The 21419-nt window shown below is 54.5% G+C and overlaps 1 protein-coding gene across 1 annotated transcript in view; it reads left to right on the plus strand.

Annotated features, from left to right (window-relative positions):
* KLHL29 (kelch like family member 29) overlaps positions 1-21419 on the plus strand; it is a 259907-nt gene that overhangs the window by 61100 nt on the left and 177388 nt on the right. The window contains exon 2 of the mRNA XM_070428755.1: positions 11680-11787. The gene's annotated coding sequence lies outside the window, so the exon portion shown is untranslated. The remainder of the gene's footprint in view (positions 1-11679; positions 11788-21419) is intronic.

The following is a 21419-nucleotide window of genomic DNA, read 5'->3' on the forward strand; positions in this document are numbered from 1 at the left end:
CGCTCACCTGCCCTCACAGAGGCTGCCAGGGTCCAGCCCCTTCCCCAGCCTGGCACCCCCTACTGGCAGTTCCGAGTCCTGCCCCTCTCTGTGGGAGGGTGCCCGGCCCCCTCATGGGGCAGGCTGGAGGTATGGGAGGATTGCTATCCCAAAGGCGCCCATCCTGGAAGGAGAGGGAGAGGTGATGAATAAACACCAGCTTCCTCCCTCACTGCAGGGTCCCCAGCAGGACTAAGCCCCAGTTGCCCAAGTGGTATCCTTCTCATGAAGACGCCCTTGATTGGCTTTCCTCCTGTCTCCAATCCCTCTTCCCTCAGTGCTTCCTTGGAGCAGCCCCCTCTCCACCCCCCACCTCCCCACCCCCAGTAAAAGAAATATTTGCCTCCAAATCCATGTTTTGGATCCACTTTGGGGGCAAAGCCAAACTAAGACGCTTGCCCCTCTGGATGTGTCCATATTGATCGTTCCCATCTTCCGGGACTCAGATCGAGCCCTGACGTGGAGACCCTGCAGCGGGGAGCGCTCCCTCCCTGGCTGCATCGTTAACTGAGCGCTCACCATCTGCAGCCAGGGGCCGTCCTGTGAGTCCTGAGCAGCGAGCATCCCCCAAAGAGGCACTCACGTTTGTGTCTTTCCACAACGCTAGGTTCATTAGGGGGGGCCTCCCCAATAAGCCAGTAGAGTCACGGGCAGGTTACACACACAGAGAGGAAGCTGACGCGATAGAAGCCAGCAGAGTGAGCCTCTAGCACAAAGTCCCTGTCCCTGGTGGCATCTGCTGATGGAGAGGTGGGCGACTCAAACCGGGCGGCGGCAGCGGCGGCAGGCGTGCAAGGGCGTGGAAGCCCGGCAGGGCTCTGAGCGTGACCTGGGGTACAGCCAAACTTGAGTGTTGGGTGGTCGGAGCTTTGAGTTCTTACAGCCACTCATATCAGTGTCCTGAGGGAGACCTTATCCAAGTGTCCGGGCCCCTCCTAAAGGCGTTCCTATTACACCCCATACCTCAGTCTGGACATAGCACTTAACATGACTGTCAAGGCTGACGGTGACTCCACATCGATGGTCCAAGGCGTCCAGTCAGCCCGCTCTGCCCTGCTCTGTGCACTGTCTGCCTGTGAGTGTGTGATGGGCAGGTGCCAGCTCTGCCAGCTCCCGCTGCCCTGAAACCCACCTGAGGGCTGATGCTGCTCCAGCCACTTCCTAATTTGGGGTGAAGACCAGAGATGCCCGAGGAGTGGCCGACGGGGTAGCTAGAGAATGCCCAGGGTGCACCCTTTGGGGAAAGAAAAAGTACAAAGTCCAGCTGGTGTGGCTCAGTGGTTGAGCATCGACCTATGAACCAGGAGGTCACAGATTCCCACAGGGCACATGCCGGGATTGCAGGCTCCATCCCCAGTAGGGGGCATGCAGGAGGCAGCCGATCAATGATGATGATGATGATGATGATTCTCTCTCATCGTTGATATTTTTATCTCTCTCTCCCTCTCCCTTCCTCTCTCTCAAATCAATAAAAAATATACTTTAAAAAAGGAAAAGACACAGAAACCCTCTCCTTTCAAAGACTAACATGAGCGCTGATGGGTTCTTTGCACCATTTCCGTCTGCAGAGTGATGGCACCGTGGGCGGGTTGTGCTCTGAGGGAAACGTGCTCTCGACGCCGTGGTCTTTGCCATGCCGGCTGGTGACAGAGAGAACACGCCCACTTCTCCATGCTCTCCACGGAGCGAGAAGTGTGTCACGTGTACTAAGCTGTACCTAAGCCTTTCAGGGGCATCTATGTGCTGCTTTTTATCAACCTTTAATCGCGTGCGAGCCAATGATAATTTTATAAGAATTCCAGACGATAATGCAGTATTTTTATTTGCTCCTTCACTGCTCAATGTTCCCTCTGAAACTGAAGAGGAGAAAAATACTCAGTCCCACATACAGAAGCAGCAGCAGACGGCTTCCTGTGACCGCGGGGGAGAAGCCGTGATGGGGCGGGTTCTGAATGAAGACTCCCCCTCCTGGGCGTGTGCCCCTCCCGGGCTTGGGCCGGTCGGCCGTGGAGGGAAATTTGGTTGTGGGGTTGGTTACCTGGGTCCACTAGCCTCCTGCTTCCACTGGGTTTTAGGAGGCCATTCGTATTCGAAGAACCTACAGGTACCTTTGCTATGGCTTTTTTTTTTCTTTATCTCTTAAATGTACATATAAATGAGTATGTATTATTTATAGACGTCTTTGGATTTAGAAACATTGAGCTGGAGAAGTAATGCAGCAAGGAATATTTGATTTACTGCTCGCTGGAGAGGGGAGAGAAGACGGGGACTTCCTACGGAAGGCGGGCTTGTGATAACTTGTTTAACCTTCAGAGGGGACTTTCCTGGAATCTTCGTTGCAGTTCAACTGTAGAGGAATGACTGGGCGAGAGAAAGAACAGTGTCCGGGGGCCAGGAAGCCAGCCTCGTCGGCCTGGCTGCCCTCTCTCCGACCTTGAGCTTGTCACTCACCTTCTCTTGCCTTTGGTTTCCTGCCTGTTATCTGGACGTCAGGCCAGGCCAGGCTGCGGCTCAGTGGTTTGGTGCATTCGGATGGACTGCTCTGGGCTCTGGCCCGACTCCTGGGTGGCTGGGTTAGTTTGCACAAGTGTGGTGAGCGTGGCGAGCCGTGGCTCTGTGCTTTTCTCGGAAGGAACGGGAAGCCACGGTGCGATCGAGCCACTTGCCTGCACACGCTGGTAGCGATCAGGAAAACTGAATTAGCTTGGAACTCTATTTTCAGTTCCTAGGCTGTTTCTATACTGGCCAAAAAAAAAAACAGAGAATGTACAGAAATCCCTGGGAATGGCTGCTTTCTGCCTGGGTACGGGGAAGCATGCCTGTCTGGGGTTTATTTTTAAATGGCTAACTCATCATCTCTGGGTAGAAAATACTGTCATCTCCAAGAGCTTTTCTTTCACAATTTTTTTTTCCTCTGAGAGTATGGAAACAGCCTCCGATCTATTCAAATAAAACAGCTTTCATGGGTGAGGAAGCAACATTTCTCAGTCTCTTGGGGGCCAGAAGGGGTTTTCAGCCACTGGCCTTACAGACTTGGGTTAAGAGGAGAGTGTGATGGGGGCATAGAAACCATAACAGTAGGTGTCCTCGGGCCTGGAGTCTGGTTTACCGATTGTGTGGAGGAGGGGGGAGGAAGGATGGTCAAGGCCGAAACGTCCTCTTGGAGGAAATGTGGGGAGACAGCTGGAGGGAGCAGGGGGGTCGCTGACCAGTGTCCTATCGCCCTAGGACTCCTGTCCGCACAGTCCTCCCACTGGCTCAACTGACTCCCATGGAAGAGTCCCCCTTGTCCAAGTGTCCACTGCGTGCTCACTTCTGGGGGGGGGGGGGGCGGGTGGTATGAGAGAAGGCACCCCTAGTGTGACTCCCGGTCCTCCCGAGGGCGCTGCAGGTAAGTTGGGGACACCTGTTTTCAGTCGGCAGGCATGGCGGCAGTAAAGGTTAGAGCCACCTGCTAGATGTGCTGACTGCCTTTCTAACAGTGGAGCATTCGACTCTTGGAATGACAGATATTTAGTAATATCATCCCCATTGCACAGACGAGGAGGTTGAGGCAGGCGTGGGAGTGGAGTGGCAGAAGTCACCGGGTGATTTACACTCTGTTCTCTGGGATTGTACGTCCTCCATGCACATGACGACTGCACGGCCCGAGCCAGCCCTGAGCCGGGTGTGCAGGGACTAGGATAAAATCCAGAATGAGGCTCTCACCATGGCGTGCAGGCCATGAGCAAGGCTGCAGGATTCAGGCTGGAGAGAAGGGGTTCGCAGACCTCTCTGTACTTCATGACGGGACCAAAAACCCACTGAGCCTAAAAGCCCACCTCGTGTTACTCTGTGAGGTCCCTTTGTCCATTACTTCTCTCTAAAGCTGTCAAGAGCCAAGGCTCAAGGGGGCAGGGGATGCTGAGAGACCCTGGGCACGAGCAGCCTGAGGGTGACCAGCCTGGCTCATTCTAAGCCTGTCGTGAGCAGACGCTGGACCCAGTGAACTGGTTTGGTGGCTGCCTCTCCTGTCCCCACCACTGTCTCCCACCCCCTGATGTGCTCAGTGGTGGCCCAGAAAGAGGGCTCGGGATGTTTTTTGATGTGGCTACTTGAGTGTTTGGGGTACAGGTCAAAGCCTCCCATGCAGAACCGAGGGTCCGTCACCCTGAGCCCCAGGGTCGGTCACCAGGAAAGGAACAGGGAAGTGGGTGAGGAGGCAGTCCTGCTCCCTCGGGCTCTGCTTGTGGGGTGCAGCCTTGAGGCAGGCTCTTGCCAAGATGGGGGCCACCCCCTGGAGCTGGGATGGGCCCTCCTGGAGAATGGCCATGGGGTGGGGGGCAGCTTGTCTGCTGCAGATCGCTCCCTCTTCCCACTGCTCTCACCCACCTCCTGGCCCCTGTGGTGTTTGACTCCCCAAGACTCTAGACAAGTCTTGTTGAAGTAGTCTAGCCTGCCCCGCCCGTGTGGCTCAGTGGTTGAGTGTCGATCTATGAACCAGGAGGTCACGGTTCAATTCCTGGTCAGGGCACTTTGCCTGGGTTGCGGGCTCGATCCCAAGTAGGAGACGTGCAGGAGGCAGCTGATCAATGATTCTCTCTCATTATTTATGTTTCTATCTCTCTCTCCCTCTCCCTTCCTCTCTGAAATCAATATAAAAATAAATTTTGGAAGGGAGGGAGGAAGGGAGGGTGGGGGGGGAGAGAGAGAGAGAGAGAGAGGGAGAGAGAGAGAGTCTAACCTGGCCCCCGTAGTGTCAGGGAGAACCAAGGCAGGAGACTGTTCACACGTGAGTCAGAGTTTGAAGTGGGCGAGGTCACTCTGGCCAACCTGGTGGGTATGGAGCCTCAGAGATGCCCCATCCCACACAGTGACCTGGAAGGTGCTGGAGAAGAGGAAGGAGAGGAAACCCCACTCACCACAATCCAGCTTGGCAGTGTGGGCCGCTGGCCCCCTGACTGTAAATTAGGGATGTCAGCGCCCGCCTGCCTGGCCTCTTCCCGGCCTCTCCCGGGTCCGCACGGTGCTCTAATGAGGGAGAGGAGATGCAGAAACACTCCAAAGAGCCCACAGCACCAGCAAATGTGAGGCCTCATCATGAAAAGCTTAAATTTATGGATCTGAAGGAGAAGAAACATCTGGGAAGGAATTATTGCAATTTGAAGGGAGGGTGCAGGCCTCTTCATAAGAGCGAAATCTGGAAGCAATGCCTGATTTTTTTTTAAGTGATTGGTATTCCAATCATGACACTGTGGTGTGACCTTCCAGATGTTCGAAGCAAAATTGTTGAAAATGAGCTGAGTCTTGTAGGCGTTTTCCTTCCTTCCATGGAGCTTTACTGAGCATCTACTACGTGCCAGCTGCTGCTCGCTCTGCTGTCATCTTAAATGCCACTGTGGGCCTGGCGGTTAGGGCCACTGGTGCCCCTGCCCCTCACCTCATCTTAAATATCGTCTTCAGAAAGTGACAGGGTCACCCCAGTTCTGGTTTTTGGTTTCAGTGACAAGCAAGTCTGCATTAACTGGGAGCGTCGGGGGGAGAGGCACCTGTGCTGGCCCTGAGTGGTGGGGTGAGTCCCATGAGTCCCAGTTGATGTAAAGTGGGGGGAGGTTAACTTGCAACTTCTTTGTTCTGGAATGTTCGGTCTGGTTTCTGGCAGAGTCTTGGCATAACTGAGGTCCCAGTCAGGCTGCATCTCCCTTATCTGCCCCTTATCCTGACCAAACCAGATGAGAGGGACCCGGAGGTGGGCCATCAGGAAGCCCTTAGGTGATACCCGTTCCCTTATCTCGATGTTCTCCTCAAGAGGGTCTACTCCAGAGAGTCCAGAAAAACTTCTGGAAAGGAGTTTTCAGGAGGAAAAGGAGTGGAGGCAGATGGGAGGAGGTCCAGGGAGTGGCGTCGGGGGGGGGGGGGGGGGGGCGGGGCGCGAGGCTGAGGGACAGGAGGCCCGGCAGCAGGGGACACTGGAAAGAGTCTGGATTGCCTGTGTTCTCTGGGACCCCAGCCATGGAAGGTGGGAGGGAAGGAGGTGACCCTTTCTGGGATTGAGCAGAGCCCCTCTGGCTGCAGAGGGGCCACTTGGAGGGCTGTGGCTGGGGTCCAGGTGAGAGGAGGGGAGGCCTAGGCCCAGGCAGCACTAGTGGAGGTTAGAGCGGGTCTCCGTTCGCTGTTCTGACTGTGCTGTGCGTGGCAGGAGCCGGAGGGAGCAGGGGGAACGGGGCTTTGGGGACAGAGAGGGGCAGTGCTGTGCCCTTAGATTAGGGTCCCGCAGCAGCAGATTTGGAGAAAGTCAGTTCATGCATGAAGCCTCCACAGGAGGGGAGTGTAACTGATCCTGGAGCGGGGCCGGGCCACACCCGGTGCATGACCCTGCCCGGCAAAACCTTACTCCTTAGAACTGAATGTCTTTCATTAGAAAAAGAAACGGAATTGAATTGAATTTTTCTCTTGGGGGGGTGGGGGGGCGTGGCCGGTAATGACAAAAGGTTGAGGAACACTGAGTTGACCGTCATGGAGAGGCGTGGGCTGCCTTGCTGCTGAGGGAGGTGGGTGGGCAGGTGTGGGGGGGGGGGGGGCCATCTGTGAGTCCTGGCTCCTTTGTGGAAAGGCGAAGGTGCCGCATTGCGCTGGGTGGGCTCTCAGAGGGGGCTCCATCTCTGCCTACTTCCCTCTCCCCTTTTAAAAGCAGTGCTTTCCGGACCCCGTGGCCCATGAAGCACCACGAACCTGATGGATAAACCTTCTGAGAGCGTTTATTTGGGGTTGGCCGGATGCCTGCAGCCTTGGGCGAACCCATGGTGGATATTATTAATGGATGGCCTTTCCCCTCTCTTCTTAAAAGACAGTGTGTGAATGAGAGCAGCCCTTGAGGGAGGGTGCATTCAGAGCAGGCACCCGCGCCCGGTGCCAGGCATGCCAATGCCGTAGTGTCGGGCACCTGGGCTGACAGGAGGGTGTGGGAGCTGGTTCCCTCGCTACAATTTCAGCCTCCAGTACCTTTGCTTTTATCTTCTTCTTCCAAAGAAGAAAGAACCCTCATTTCCCAGCTGGTGGAGGGGTGGTGAGCGACTCAGCGCTGGAGCCATAATTGGGCAGCGTGGTCAAGACCCAGGCAGGGCTGCCCTGTGATCCCGTGTCAAACGGGAGAATCCCCAGTTGGTTTCTCCTATCTTAAGGCGGTTTCTGTCCCAAAAATTGGTCTCTTGGATAAAGAAGTAAAAAAATCCTGGGGCCCTTGTTGATCATGCTCTTGGCTTTCAATTTGGTTCATGTCAGGAACCATCTTTACTTACAGACTTAGACTTACGATGGGTCTTAACAATCGATTTGAGTTTAATTTTGAAGAATTCCTAGCATTTAGGCCAGGGGTGGGCAAACTTTTTGACTCGAGGGCCACAATGGGTTCTTAAACTGGACCGGAGGGCCGGAACAAAAGCATGGATGGAGTGTTTGTGTGAACTAATATAAATTCAAAGGAAACATCATTACATAAAAGGGTATGGTCTTTTTTTTTTTTTAGTTTTATTCATTTCAAATGGGCCGGATCCGGCCCGCGGGCCGTAGTTTGCCCACGGCTGATTTAGGCAGTCACTGAACCCAAATGGCCCATTGGCGGGCCTTGCTTTCCCATTGGCCTTTCTGCCTTGTCAGGCTCCATCAGCACCTCTTAGGTTCCTTGGGAGGGTGCATAACAGAAGACCCATTTCACAGGCATTGACGGATAACCTATTGAATTTTTTAAATGAAATTAGAGTCCCTCATCCTTTGGCTTTTTTAATTGTATTGGCTTAAGGAAGCTGTCCTTTGATGATGAAATTAGTAAGATGAGAAAGGGTCGGTTTGACCAGAGATGTCAAAAGTCAAGCCCTGAGGCCACGCCTACCCCTCACCTGGAAATGGGAGCCTTACCTGTCTCCTGGGATCCCCTGGCTTCATTCCTGAGATTCCTTTCCCCAGGCCAGGATCTTTGAAAACTTGAGCTTTTACAGTGTGAGCTTGGGAATAAAATTATTACAAGCAATCGGTTTCTAGCCATTCATTCACCTTCAAATCACTTGCTCAGCGTAGAACGTGTTTAGGTGCATGGATGTAGCTGCCAGGCCTGGGATAAGGAAGGACAGTGAAGGAGGGTCTGTTATACACCAGCATGTGAGGGCGCTGAGGAGCAGAGACTCCAATACTAAGATCATGTCTATTCTCAGGGGGCCCGGGACTGGACAGCAAGGAGGAGAAGTTGGGTAGAGAGAAGAAGTACAAGAAGAGGAAATAAAATCACTGAGACATAAACGAATGCCATGTGAGCTGAGAACACGTAGAGACCCCCCAAGGGAGGAGCTTCTGGCTGGGGTGGGCAGCGACGTCATGAGTGGGTCTCAGAGAGGGTGATAGTGATCCTGCGATGTTGATGCCGAGCAGGAGAGGGTCATGTACCAGTGTCACTAGTTTTAAGAATGGGGACCCTAGCAGGTTTGGCTCAGTGGATAGAATGTCGGCCCAAGGACTGAAGGGTCCCGGATTCAATTCCTGTCCAGGGCACGTAACTGGGTTGCAGGTTCGATCCCTACCCCTGGTTGGGGCATCTGCGGGAAGCAACCAATCAATGTGTCTCTCTCACATCGATGTTTCCCTCTCGCTGTCTCTCTCTCTCCCTTCCACTCTAAAAATCAATGGGAAAATATCGTCAAGTGAGGATTAACAAAAGAAAAGAAGAGTGGGGAGGGAAGGTTCATAGGAATTAAATAACTTCCCCTCCTCACAAAAGCAAGGGGCAGTGTTGGCATTCTCATTCAGATCAATCTGTTTCCCAAGTCCTGCTTTTAAGCATCTCTAAGAATGTCTCCGTTAGGGTCTAGCCAGGAAAAGACACATTCAAAGGTGTGATTTGAAGAGAGTTAAGTGAAAGGACTATGTGTGGGGGGCATTATGGGTCTAGGCCTGAAAGGGCAGGGGGAGGAGCTGATACTGAAACCCAGAGGGAGCTATGGGGAGCACTCCCATGCCTACCGGAGCCATGACCTTCAGTTCAGGGACACGGCCAGCCCCTGAAGGCACGGCAGGGAGGAAGGGCAGTGGGGGGAAGCATCAGATCCCATCCCCAACCTCCTGCTGGTGCCTGCACTGGCTGAACCCAACCAGAAACTGTGCCGGGTCTCAGAGCTCGAGTGATGCCCTCCGAGCAGGTCAGGTGAGCCTCCTGAGGCCCGGTGTGGGAGGAAGGCACACCTGGAGGGGGAGACAGACGATGCCCAGCACAGCCTGCAATATCTAACGCGTCAGCTCTTGTTAGGATCTTTTCATAAGACATTAGGGAAAAGTCCCAATAAACTCGGCTTTGCATGAGGTTTATTTTGGTTCAGAATCTCATTTTAGTTATCTCCTCTGGAAGCGGCCTCTGGGACCACAAAGGAGGAAGGAGGAGGCCATTGTCCTCAGAACAAGTTAGACAGCCTGGTGGCTTGCTTCCCTCCGCGCTCCGTCCGCACAACCTGGGGAGCTGAGCCACTGGGTGAAAGGAGGGAGCACGTTACCCTGGCGCTGGCCTCGCAGTGTTCTGTCTCCAGAGCACGAGGGTGCCCTCTAAATCGGTGGCCAGGCTCGTCCGGCCACTTAATCGGCTCACAGCCTTTCCAGGGCCCGCACGCCCGCGTGAGCCAAACGCTCACCTCTCTACCCCAGTCTCCTCTGGAATCTTCCTGGCTCTTCCCTGTGCCCCGAAAGCTGTCCCCCAGGCGCCCGCACGCCCACTCCCTATCGCCTGCCTGTGTGCTCAGATGCCATATTCCCATGAGACTTACCCTGACCGCCCTCCCACACTGCACCACTATCCCCCAACTTTTCACGCTCTGCTTTATTTCTTCTCTAATAAGTAGCACTGACTACCTTCTAATATGAAATACAACGTGTACCCCTTAAGCCTTTTGTTTATTGTATGTTTCCAACTCCTTCTAGAAGATGAGCTCCATGAGGCAGGGATTTTTTTTTTTTTTATCTGTTTTGGTCACTCGTGTATTCTCAGTGCCTAGACCAGTGATGGCGAACCTTTTGAGCTCGGCGTGTCAGCATTTTGAAAAACCCTAACTTAACTCTGGTGCCGTGTCACATATAGAAATTTTTTGATATTTGCAACCATAGTAAAACAAAGACTTATATTTTTGATATTTATTTTATATATTTAAATGCCATTTAACAAAGACAAATCAACCAAAAAAATGAGTTTGCATGTCACCTGTGACACACGTGTCATAGGTTCGCCATCACTGGCCTAGACTACAGCCTTCAGCCTGATGCATGGCAGGCGCTCAGTAAATATCTGTGGAATGAATGGATGGATACATGAATGAATGAGATCCTCAAATATCTAAAAACGGTCTGACCACCGTCTCCCGGACCTTTCTCTTCACCAACACGTATCTGCCAACGATCCTTCCCAGAAACACATCGATCATCTTTATCGTCGCTGGTGCTGTCGAAACCTTGTGGCCAAAAGCATAGATTTGCCCGTGTGCTTCCTAGACGCCGGGTAGAGGAAACGTACTCAGGACGCTGGCTCTGTGTCAAAACTAAATGGCGACCTTGGCTCGCTTTGCTTCCCCGCAGAGGTTATTTCTTCATCGGAAAGGGAACACTCTATCCTTGGGAAAAATAATATTTTTGCCACCTTCAGCTTTAAAATGGCTATTTGATATGGCCGGCGTGTGTCTCCGTCAGTGGCAGCTGAAAAAGCGCTGGCTGAGAGCCTCGGAGCAAGGCCCCTGGCGCGGAGGGAGAGAGGCTCGTCCTATGACAGAATTCGTTTACAATAACTTATTTACCTGTCCAAATCCTTCATCTCACATTAGAGCTTTCCCCTGCCATCCGGGGCTCCGGAGTGCTAAGAGGAAAAAGGGAAATCAATTGATAATGATATATTCGGTTTAGAAAAATATATTGATTCCCCGGCAGTGACAGTCGTGCGCTTCTGCGGGGGAGGGTATCATTCCCGTCACCCAGATGGCTCCCACACAGAGGACGCGTGAAAGGGGGAGCTAGGACGAGCCCGGCCCCTCCGCGATACATAGCCTCTGTCTTCCAGGTATGACATCTCTATCTTTTATTAAAAAATTCTCTTCCAGGAAGTCATCCTTTGCCTCCTCAAGGTCTTCTTGCCCATTGTCTAAAAAACAGCAACAACAACAACATAAAAACCCGAATGATTTGTTTTTGCGATTCTAGAGTTCGGGTCCTGTTGTCGTTTCAGCTTTAGAGTTAAGACTTCCATTTCTCATTCTTTCCCGTCTCTGGAGCTTCTTGGTCTGGATTAGGTGGAAGGCAATGCCATTATTGTCTCCCTTATTCCAGGTTCATGGCTCACCTGGGGGGCTAGGGGTTTGTGTGTTCAGATCCCCATTTGTGCTGAGAAGCGCCCCTCTGTCTTCCCGCCTCCACCTACCTCAGGGCAGGATGGCAGTGCCTGTCCTTGGAGGTTCTGTGGTTCCCACTTGACCTCCCTTATCCCGGCCCACCCTGTGTGAGGTTGTCCACACTCGGAAATCCAAGGCAGCGACAAGCTTCCCCTTAGGGTGGGACCAGCCAACATACTGCCATTCCAAAGAGAACTTTCAGCAAAAGACGACGCCTTTTACTCACCCAACCCCACTTTTTTCCTTCTGTTTCCAGACTGTCTGGCCTCCTGGTGATGCTCACGCTGCGCTAAGTGTTGGTGGCCGTCGAGGGTTTTGCATCCTGGGGACGAATCCCGAGCTTGCCAGAGACGGACGGTGCAAGGTAGGTCTCTGCTCAGCTCGCCTGAGCTGAGAAATAAGAAAGGCATCAGACCTGGGCTCAGCCGGCTCTGCTCGCTCACACTGACGTTATGGGGGAAGTGAGGAGGATGTAGCTGGTTCCCTCGCCCTCTTGTGGGTGACTCTTTTACCGAAGATGCAGGAGTAACAGGTGCTCAGAGCCTAGCTAAGCCAGTGCGCCTCGATCCTCCCAGAATCAACTTCCAGCATTGTTGTAGCTCTTTGTCACTCTTCTGGGTCTTGGGGTTCCCAGGAGTTTGGATCTGGGAGTGGCCAGTAGCTAGGTGACCTTTGAGCTCCTCAAAACTGTAATTCTTCTTTTGAATAACTTTTCTCATGATTAAAATAGCATTTTATTTTTTTATTTTATTGATTTGAGAGAGAGGGGGGAAGGGGGAGATGAAGAGAGAATCATCGATTTGTTGTTCCACTTATTTATGCGTTCATTGGTTGTGTCTTGTGTGTGCCCTGAGCAGGGATCAAACCCCCAACCTTGGTGTGCGTGTCAGGACAATGCTCTCACCAATGGAACTCTCCTGGCTAGGGCAAAAATAGCATTATTAAATATGTGTTCATGATAGAAATATTTTAAAAGTGGTACCTAAAATTACATGAATTATTATAATCCTGAGAAATAACTATTTTAGTGTCTCTTTCTGGGCTTTTTCCTTATGCACATATATATAACATGTGCATGCATGTATGCACACACACACATACATGCACACACACAAATGGGATTGCGCTTAAGGACATGTTATTTTTACCTTACAGTATGTCACAGGTACCTTTTTTATGTTAGTAAATGCAAATCTATAGCATTTTTAAGGAATATATATATATATATATATATATATATTCTACATTATTTACTTAACTAGTGCCCTGATGATGGACATTTAGTTTGTTTTGAATATCTCACTCTTAAATACCACAAACTTTTAAATAAACAAACTTTTTCTGTGTATATATCTTTGCATAGTCATGTGATTATTTCCTTGGCTTAAATTTATAAAGTCTGGCCTAAAATTTTGATGCAGGATTCGCAAACCTAGATTATGAAGACCAGAAGCGTTGGGGGGGACATGGACAACCTGTGAGGGCAGAAGTCGGATGGAAAAGAATCGGCAGGGTTTCTTTCACACACACACAGCCGCGCCAGACTGTGCCAATAGAAGCCAGGGAGCCTGGAGCTGAAGTTGCCACACTCACCCTATACCTTTGCCAGACAGTCCGGGGGCTGGGCCTGGAATGAAAGTGGTGGGAGGGTGGGGGTCTGGGCACGGGGACTCAGGACGGTGGAGCCTGAGCTGGCCCAGGCTAGCAGGCCTGGTGGCACTTGAGCCTTTAGAAATCCACGGGCCAAAGCCACCTCTGCAGAACACACAGGGCCTGATGCTGGGCAAGCACAGGCCGCAGTGGCCCCGGGGCTGCTGCGTTCTCGGCAGTGCCCATCCTGGTGCCCCGACCAGGAGCTCGTGGCCTCTGCCTGGGCCAGCCGATGGCCTGTATCCAGCTTCCTTCTGCAGCAGGGCCAGAGCAGCAGACCAACAAGGCACCTGCCAAGGCCAAGTTCTTTTCTGGCCAGAGAGCTCTCTTTGGACTCAGAGACATGGGGTGTAGCTAGCCCTCCATTCCCAGAGCCCTTGCACAGAGACGAGAAAATGCAGCCAGGGGAACCCTGGGTTGTGGGCAGCCGTTAGTTGTCAGCCAGAAGCAGGAGGAGGCTCCATGCTGGGCCTGGATCAGCTGTGGAAATGAAAGAAACGTCCACTATGCGATCCAGCCTGCTGCCACCCAGCAGCCCAGTGGGGGCAGATGGGTTTCTGACCTCAAGATCTGTGAGCTGTGGGCACATGCCTGAGGGCACCACGGATCAGCTGGACAGCTGTTCTGGTTGCTACCTGGTTGGAGGAGAGATGGAAAACTAGACGGCCACACATGTATTTGGTGACCGTGGCATTCCCAGCTCCTTGGGGGGAGGGGGGGCAGGGGCAGAGGCAGAGTTAGTGTCTGGGGAAGAGCGAGGAGATGTCTGCACAGAAGTCAGCTTCCCGAGGACATGCCTTTGAGCTGTAGGCACTGTGAGAGTGGCGCAGGGTGAAGGGGGTGGAGAGGACGGGGCGATGGGTTTGGGTCGTCTGTACTCCGTGCTGAAGCAGGTGGCACACAGCTCTTGTTCCTCCCAGCCTTCGAGGTGCATGTATGTTAGGATGGGGAGGCACGGGCATGCCTGACAGGATACACCTCGTAGGGCTTCACATCTCTGCATCCCCCAGACTGGTGTCCCCACTTGAATTCCTGTCCGTCTTCCCACCACCTGGCTTGTGCCTGCAGGACGCATCCGTCTGATTCATCTCCGTGTTCACCCCTCCTCCACTCCCACCTGCACCTGCCGGGGCTTCCAGTAAATGCCTCGCTGCCCACCCAGCCGCCACTGTTCCCGGGGGCACCTGGCCGGTGCTGGGCTGCGCTGTTCCCTCGTGGGCAGGACTCCCGCTGATACCCAAGGAGATAGGGAGGTGCCACGGGCCACCATGGCCGCAGGTGCCAGTAAAAGGAGTGATCCCCTTCCTGTGGAAACTGGGCCAGATCCCTGGGCTCTGTGTGTCTCGCTCCAGAATGCAAACACGGGGGGCGGGGGAGGGGGCTGCTCTCCATAGTCCGCGGTCTGATGAATGTCACCCCGTAACCAAGGGTGTGGGGCCTGAACTGGCGAACAGATGTGGCATCGGACCCTGCATGCCGTGTGTGGCCCGGGCTGGGGTGGCGCTGAGAGCACGTGGCGCTGAGGACCTGGTTTGTGCAGACAGAACCAGAGGTTGAGCCAAGAATGGCGCTGACCTGGGCTTTGGAGGGGGTGAGGATGAGCACAGACCCCCATTTGTGCTGAGGAGTGCCCCGCTGTCGTCCCGCCTCCTCCCACCTCAGGATCAGCCAATGGGCAGCCCTGCTGGTGGGACGCAGAAACCGAGCCCCTGCCCTTGGCTCAGGTGGGCTGCGTCCCTCCTTCCTCCGGCTCCTCTCCTGCTTCTGCCTGTAACTGCGGGTGGTTTTGCCACAGGTTTGCCTCGCCGCCTCTCGGCGCTCCTTCTCGTCCCTCTGCACCGCCGTCCCCGGGGCAGGGTTCTCGGTGGCACCGCTGTCCTGGGTCCCTCCACGTCTTCAGCTGCGTCCTGAGGCTCAGTTACCAGCCTGCGTTGCATCTCAAACTCAGCCTGGCCATCACCAGGCCAGCTCATTGCTCCTCCATCACTGTCTTCGGGACACCCCTCCCCCATACCCTACCCTTGGGCTGTGAGTCTGGATCGCCTTTGCTTTAGACTCCTCGTCATCCTTCCATGAGTTGAGGACATGCTGTTATTGGTGCATGAGGTCAGATGACCTTACTCGGTTCAGAGATCACAGGACAGTGAGGGCACAGGCAGTGCAGTGGGGGGACCTGTGCCTGGGAGGCAGGCCACTGGGCTCTCATCCCAGTCCACACTCGCTCTGATTAAGCCCATCCCACCCTCTGAGCCTCGGCCTCCATAGCTCCAGATGGAGAAGTCCTAGCCCCAGGGGAAGATGGACAATTTCAGAGGGAGGACGGTGCCACCTGGGCCAGCAGCACTTACCCTCCTGGAGTTGCCGGGAGAGCTTTAAAAAATAAGATGCCTGGGCCCTTCCCCAAGACCTTCTCATTTATTTGCTCTCGTTAGGGTGGGCGTCGGTGTATTTTACAGGCTTAACCACCACTCTGGACTCAAAGGCGTTAGCACATTCCTGGATGCTAAGCCAGGAAGAATTGAAGTGGGAGGTAAGGAGATTTTATGAAACAAAATTCCTAGATGTTGTGTAGCTATTTTGGATCAAGCCATCCGAAAGCTGGGTACCTGGGGCACGTCACCCTGCCAACCCCGTCCATCTCACCCCACCCCAGAATGCTTTTCCGTGAACCCTGCGGGCGGTGGGAAGACCTTGTTATCCTGTAGATCACGTCGGTGTGTCCACGGTTAGGATTCCGTGGCAGTTTGTTGTTTATCGTGGCGCTGGGACCCTTCTCTGGGGCCCTGGGGAGAGGTGTGTCTGATTCCAGCCGAGACACATTCTTCTCGGAGCCACTGTCAGCACCTCGGATCGAACCGTGGGGACGGATCAGGTTCTCGCTTGCCCCGCCCCGGCCTGAGCAGTGCTCCCGGCTCTGGCTGCGCATTGAAATCACCCAGGGAAATGGTCCAAGTCCTGGTTCCCAGGCTTCCTGCAGGTCGGTCTCGGGACGGGACCCAGACATTCGTGTTTTTGTGAAGCTCCCCAGGAAATTCCAGCGGAGGCTGAGGTCAGAGGCGCTGCCACACCTGCAGGCCCAGCTGCGCCCCACCTGTGGCCAACAGATGGGACTGTGTACACGTGGTGCATGGAGGCAGCCGCCCCCGCCAGGGCCTGCTCCTCTCTCCTGCTTCTCGTTTGCGTTGTCTCATGTGTATCCTTCTAAGTCCCCGGCTTTCCTCTCTGGAAAGCAGTGAGGTGGAAACAAACAGGATGGAAGCTTCCTGCTTTTCCCTGGCCGGACCCTGGGCACAGCCCCTGCCTCTGTGAGGCCTCGGAGGAGACCCCAGGTTTGGAGACCCCAGCCCTGCCCACAGCGCAGGGGTGCCTCCCCGTTCTGGTAACCGTGCAGTGGGGGGTTGCACCCAGTTCTTCCAGGCCGAGGAGTGAGGCTCGGTCAGCTCATAGCATCTGTGCGCTGACACGGAACTGGGGTGAAGAGAGGACTGACCGGAGTGGTGTCGTTCTGCCCAGGACAGTGGCTGTGCCTTCCTCGGTCCCGGAGACTCAGCCCTGCCCCGAACAGCATGCTGAGATGATCAGGGAAGGCAGGAGATTATGGGGGGGGGGAGGGGGGAATCTTCCCCCATTTCTGTAGCAGGGGTGTTCAGGAGCAGCACACACAGGGCAGTTCCTCTATGCTAAGGGGCTGGGTGGGGTGCTCACAGCGCTCACTGTAGCTGCAAAACTGCACTTGGCACCTGGGCTAGAAATAGCTTGTCTGCAGACCTCAGGGTTTATTTGTGTGGCCAGATTTGATTTTCCAAGTGACCGGTCTCCTTGCACACCTTGCACCTGCCCCCGCGGCCAGGGCTGCGGGAAGTTGTGAGTCTGTGTCTACAGGAGGGCAGCTGGCGGGGGGGGCGGGGGGGGCGAGGGGACACCCAGCCTGCACTCCGCAAGCCTGGCTGTGCACTGTGGGAGCTCAGAGGGAGGGTGCCCCTTCTAATTAGCACAAAAATGCCGAACGGACTAGTAGTGCCCTGCCATGGCCCTTCCTGCTCAGGGAAGGCACCGGGCATGCATTTGTCCAGTGACCGTGTGAGGATGTGCATCTGTCCCTTTTTGATGGTCTCGTATAGTCCCAGGTCACTCAAACGAATGTTTAAGCTTTTGTCTTCTAATCATAAATTCTCTCTCTCTGTCATACATGCCAGATGCCAGGAGCCGTGGGGCTGCATGTAGGAGGAACACCTACCACCACTCCTTCCTTCATTTCTTCAACCACATTGTTGTATATTGTTCTAGGTCTGGGGTCCAGCCAAAAGCCCTGTCCCCAGGGAGCTAGCCGTCCAGTGGGGAGGCTAGCAAGTAAATGCATTCTTACAGGATTTGATCAACATAACAATAGGGATTTATAGGAAGTGCTATGGAGAGCAGCTCATTCACTCCACAAATCTTCCTGAGCAGCTACTGTATGTCAGGCATCATTCCAGGCACTGGGGACCCGGCAGGACCATAGGAGACAAAATCCCTGACTCAGCTCACATTTGAGGGAATGAGAGTCTCAGCAGCTTCGTTTGCTCAAAACCACAGGCTTCTGAGCTGGAAATGGGAGCCTAGGAGTGTGTGTGTGTGTGTGTGTGTGTGTGTAACGGCTCATGCAGAAGCCTGGGAGGTATAACAAGACAAGAGAGCTCAGAGACTCTGTGGCAGCCTCATGCTCAGGGCAGGCACTGCCCCACCCCTGATGTGTTAGAATGTCCAAGGCCAAGGTCATAGGACTTATTTCACCTCCTCCTGTGACCTAGTGCTTTTGGTTTGCCAAGTGTTTTCACATCATTCCCTGGGCTTGGTCCAGAGGGGGGCCCAGAAGGATTGTTATTGCCGTTTATTATACCAAGCAGCAAGCTGGGGCCCAGAGAGGGTCACTGTCTTGCCCACGGTCACACAGCCAGTCAAACCAGACTGGGAACTAGAGTCCTTGCCTCCTGGTTCCTAAGCCAGGGGGGCCTCCTGCCTGCACGCCAACTCCCAGTCCTCGTATGGGAAGCCTAAAGAGCCCTGAGCAAGTGTCAATCATGTGCCTGCCTGTCTTCCACAAACATTAGTTGAGCACCTACTGTTGTCCAGCCCAGCATGGAGTGACCATCCTTGGGCCTCAATGCCATCCCAACCCCACCCAGGAAGAAAATCGAAAGAATGACAACTGGGTGGTTGTCCCTCCTTCCTCACCTCATGACCCAGAGGCCTAAAGACCATGCGTCAGCCAGACCCAGGCTGTCCCTCGCCCCTGCCAGGCTGCACAAGGAGCAGAATGACCATCGCAGGCCGAGTCCTCTCCCCCAGGCGATCGGAGGCGCATTCACGACAGCTGCCAATCCGTGTTTGTACTCTCACTTGGAAGTGAGCAGGATGCTACAGGAAGGGGGAGACGGAGCCTCACTCAGGGCGCTGGAGCCCGCCTGTGTGAGACAGTTGCAGCTTAGCAACCCTCACGGGCCCTCCTTTCGATTTGTAGCAACTCATTTGGATAAAAGCATCTGGTTCCTAAGGTAGCGACAACAACAAAAAAAATCATTAAAAGCACATTTCTGCTCTCACGAAGTAACCTAGTAACGGCACAGGAGGTAACAATTAACCTGGCCCCCTCCCCAGGTACACAGACTTGGTGGGAAGGGGAGCCGAAGGTCGGGACCAGAGACGGTCTGTCCAGCGTCCCTCTCAGATCCGGGCTCACGGATGGCACGAGGCTGCCCCGAGAGCCCCGCCCTCCATTAGCGCCAGAGGAGGCATCCTGCCTCCCCGTCCCAGAACAAGCAGTGCGATGATTCATTCAGCACCGGTTCAGGGCTCTCGAAAATGCACCGGGAGTGCTTTGTCTTCTTGCGCAGGTGCGCGCTGAGCTGAGCTACCAACTTCATGTATCGGGTCAAATAAACCTGACCCCCACCCGCTAGCCAAACTCACCTCCTGTGACCCCCTCCCCAGCATACACACACATGCACACACGTGCACACACGCACGGCATCTCCCATCCAGGCAGATCCCTGTGCTCCTGAATGACCCGGCTGTGGGCATCGCCCCTCCGGGCACTTGCCCTGCTAATCCCTAATCTCCCGGAAGAGCCTCTCCCGCCCCCACCCATCTCCTGGCAAACTGCTCCCAGGCCACCCACCCATGGGGATTTTCTCTCCTCCCATCTCCTGACCCTGTTCCTCTCCCCAGCACCCACCTGACTGTTTTGGGGCCATGCGAGGTCCTTTATCCGGTGGGCTCATCCCTGACCACTGGGAGCTCTGTGGGGGTGGGAGAGCTCTGTGCAGAGCTGAGCACATACTAAACCCTGAATGGGAACTGGCAATAGAAAAAGTCAACTCCCATGGCCGCTAGCTGTGCTCCTGGTCCCTCAGCCCCTCGCCTGGCTCCGGGCGGTTCTCTAGCCTGCCTGGGGAGACAGTTGGGGGTCCCCTGAGGGTGGTCACTCCCCAAAGCTCGGCACAAAGAAGGCTCGAGAATGTTTATGGGATGGGCATTGGCACGTGTGCTTTACTCCGAAGCATCTCATTTAATCTGTCTTACCTGTTTGCTCAAGGACCAGCGTCCCTGTCAGACCGGCTTACAGCTGCCCACTACAGGGCAGGGAGGGCAATGCACAGACTCGGTCCTGGAAGGCCATGTCCATGGGGACGCCAGGCACCCGGCCAGCGCTCTCCTTTCCGCTGTTCTAGGTTCCATCCACGGTCCAGGAGAAAGATAGGCCGCCCTGGGCCCTGCTGGACAACCCAGGGTCTCAATATGGCCAACTTCCCCTTGAAGCCACATTTAGAAAGCTGTGTCCCATACTCAAAGGGGCCTCACAGCATTCATTCACTTTTCATTTATTTATTCATGTGGGAAACATAGTAAGCGGCAGAGTAGAGCGGTCAAGGGCACAGATGCTGAAACCAGACTACCTGGGTTTCTACCGAACCCCTTCTCTGCTCCCGATCAGCTGTGCAACTTCTAGATCGAACCTCCCGTGCCTCAGTTTCTTCATCTGCAAAATGGGATTATAACACTATCTCCTCCTACCGGGGTTGTGAGGATGAAATGAGTTAACAGAATGCGGCACCTAGGACAGTGCGTGAGACAGGGCTCTGGACAAGGGTGTGCTGTTATTATTCTAGGGGGCTAGGACCCCAGCTGAGTGGTGGCCTTAATTCGTACTCCCTTCAGGACCACATGGCCTTCAAGGAAGGTGTGGGTGTGCCCACCCTGCCTCCACCCCTGAGTCCATTCAGCGAGCAGGCACTTCTGCTCTGAGCCACCTAAACCCAGGCGGTGGAGGAGTGACCACCAGAGACACCGGGGGCTCTGGGACCTGGAAGCATGCCCACCCCGCTTTTGGTCTCAGAGTTTTTGTTTTAATCTCTACGGTGAGGGGGTTAGAGTCCTGAGTGATGCCCAAGGGCCGGAGGGCTCTGTCCCTGGGAGTAACCCTGGATGTGACCACAGGGGGCTTCTGGGATGTGGCCACAATTAGCACTGTGGCTTCAGAAGGCATGTCGGCATGTCCTTGGGGCATCTCTCATGAACAATTATGAAGTCATTATCTGGTAAATAATTTATAACCCAAGCGACGGGATAAGCCGCCAATAAACAATAATCCATTTAGATTGAGGCTTGGCCCGGGCGCAGGCAGAGATGATGCGGCTCCTCCTCTCCTAGGGTGTCAGCTCGTACTTGGGCGCCGCCGGGGCCTGGCCCCTCTGAAGCCCTGGCTCCCCAGCCCGACCGGGGGCATCACCCCTCCCCAGGCTCAGGCAGGATTCAGTCTGTGGAATGGGAACCAGGGGTGCTGGGCCCTGCTGGGTGGCTTATATGCACTTTCTCCTGAATCCTCCCCATAAGCCTATGGGTTGGGGACTGTTGTTGTCCCCCATTGCAGAGAAGTACACAGAGGTGGAGAGAGGCCAGATAATTACCTAAGGTCGGACCTGGGTCAGCAAGCCTTGGGTCTGGGATTCAGTTCTGTGTGACCTGAGAGCCCTCCCTCCAACCCAGTGAGCCCCAGGTCCTCCCACTATGAGCTGTAACCTCTCAGTCGCTTGTCCTGCCTTTGTCTCCTGTGGCCTACACCCTCCAGCCTGCACTGAGAGCCCTGGAGGCCCAAGTTCCCCTCTAGCCTCCCTCACCGAGGGAGAGGTCCTGGAGGTGCAGAAGCTGAGGACTCCGCTCCACAGGGCCGGTTGGCTAGTGGTGTGTTAGGCTCGGTAGTGGAGGCCAGAGCAGGGGCACGGGGGAAGGGGAGCAGAGTATGTCTGCAGGACACCATTTCTGGACATCCCGTCTTCCCACAGGCCTCCTGCACATCTCCTGACCTGG

Source organism: Myotis yumanensis, unplaced genomic scaffold, assembly GCF_028538775.1.
Source record: "Myotis yumanensis isolate MYYU_CA2020_CCGP unplaced genomic scaffold, mMyoYum1.0.hap1 SCAF_11, whole genome shotgun sequence".
Classification (NCBI taxonomy): Eukaryota; Metazoa; Chordata; class Mammalia; order Chiroptera; family Vespertilionidae; genus Myotis; species Myotis yumanensis.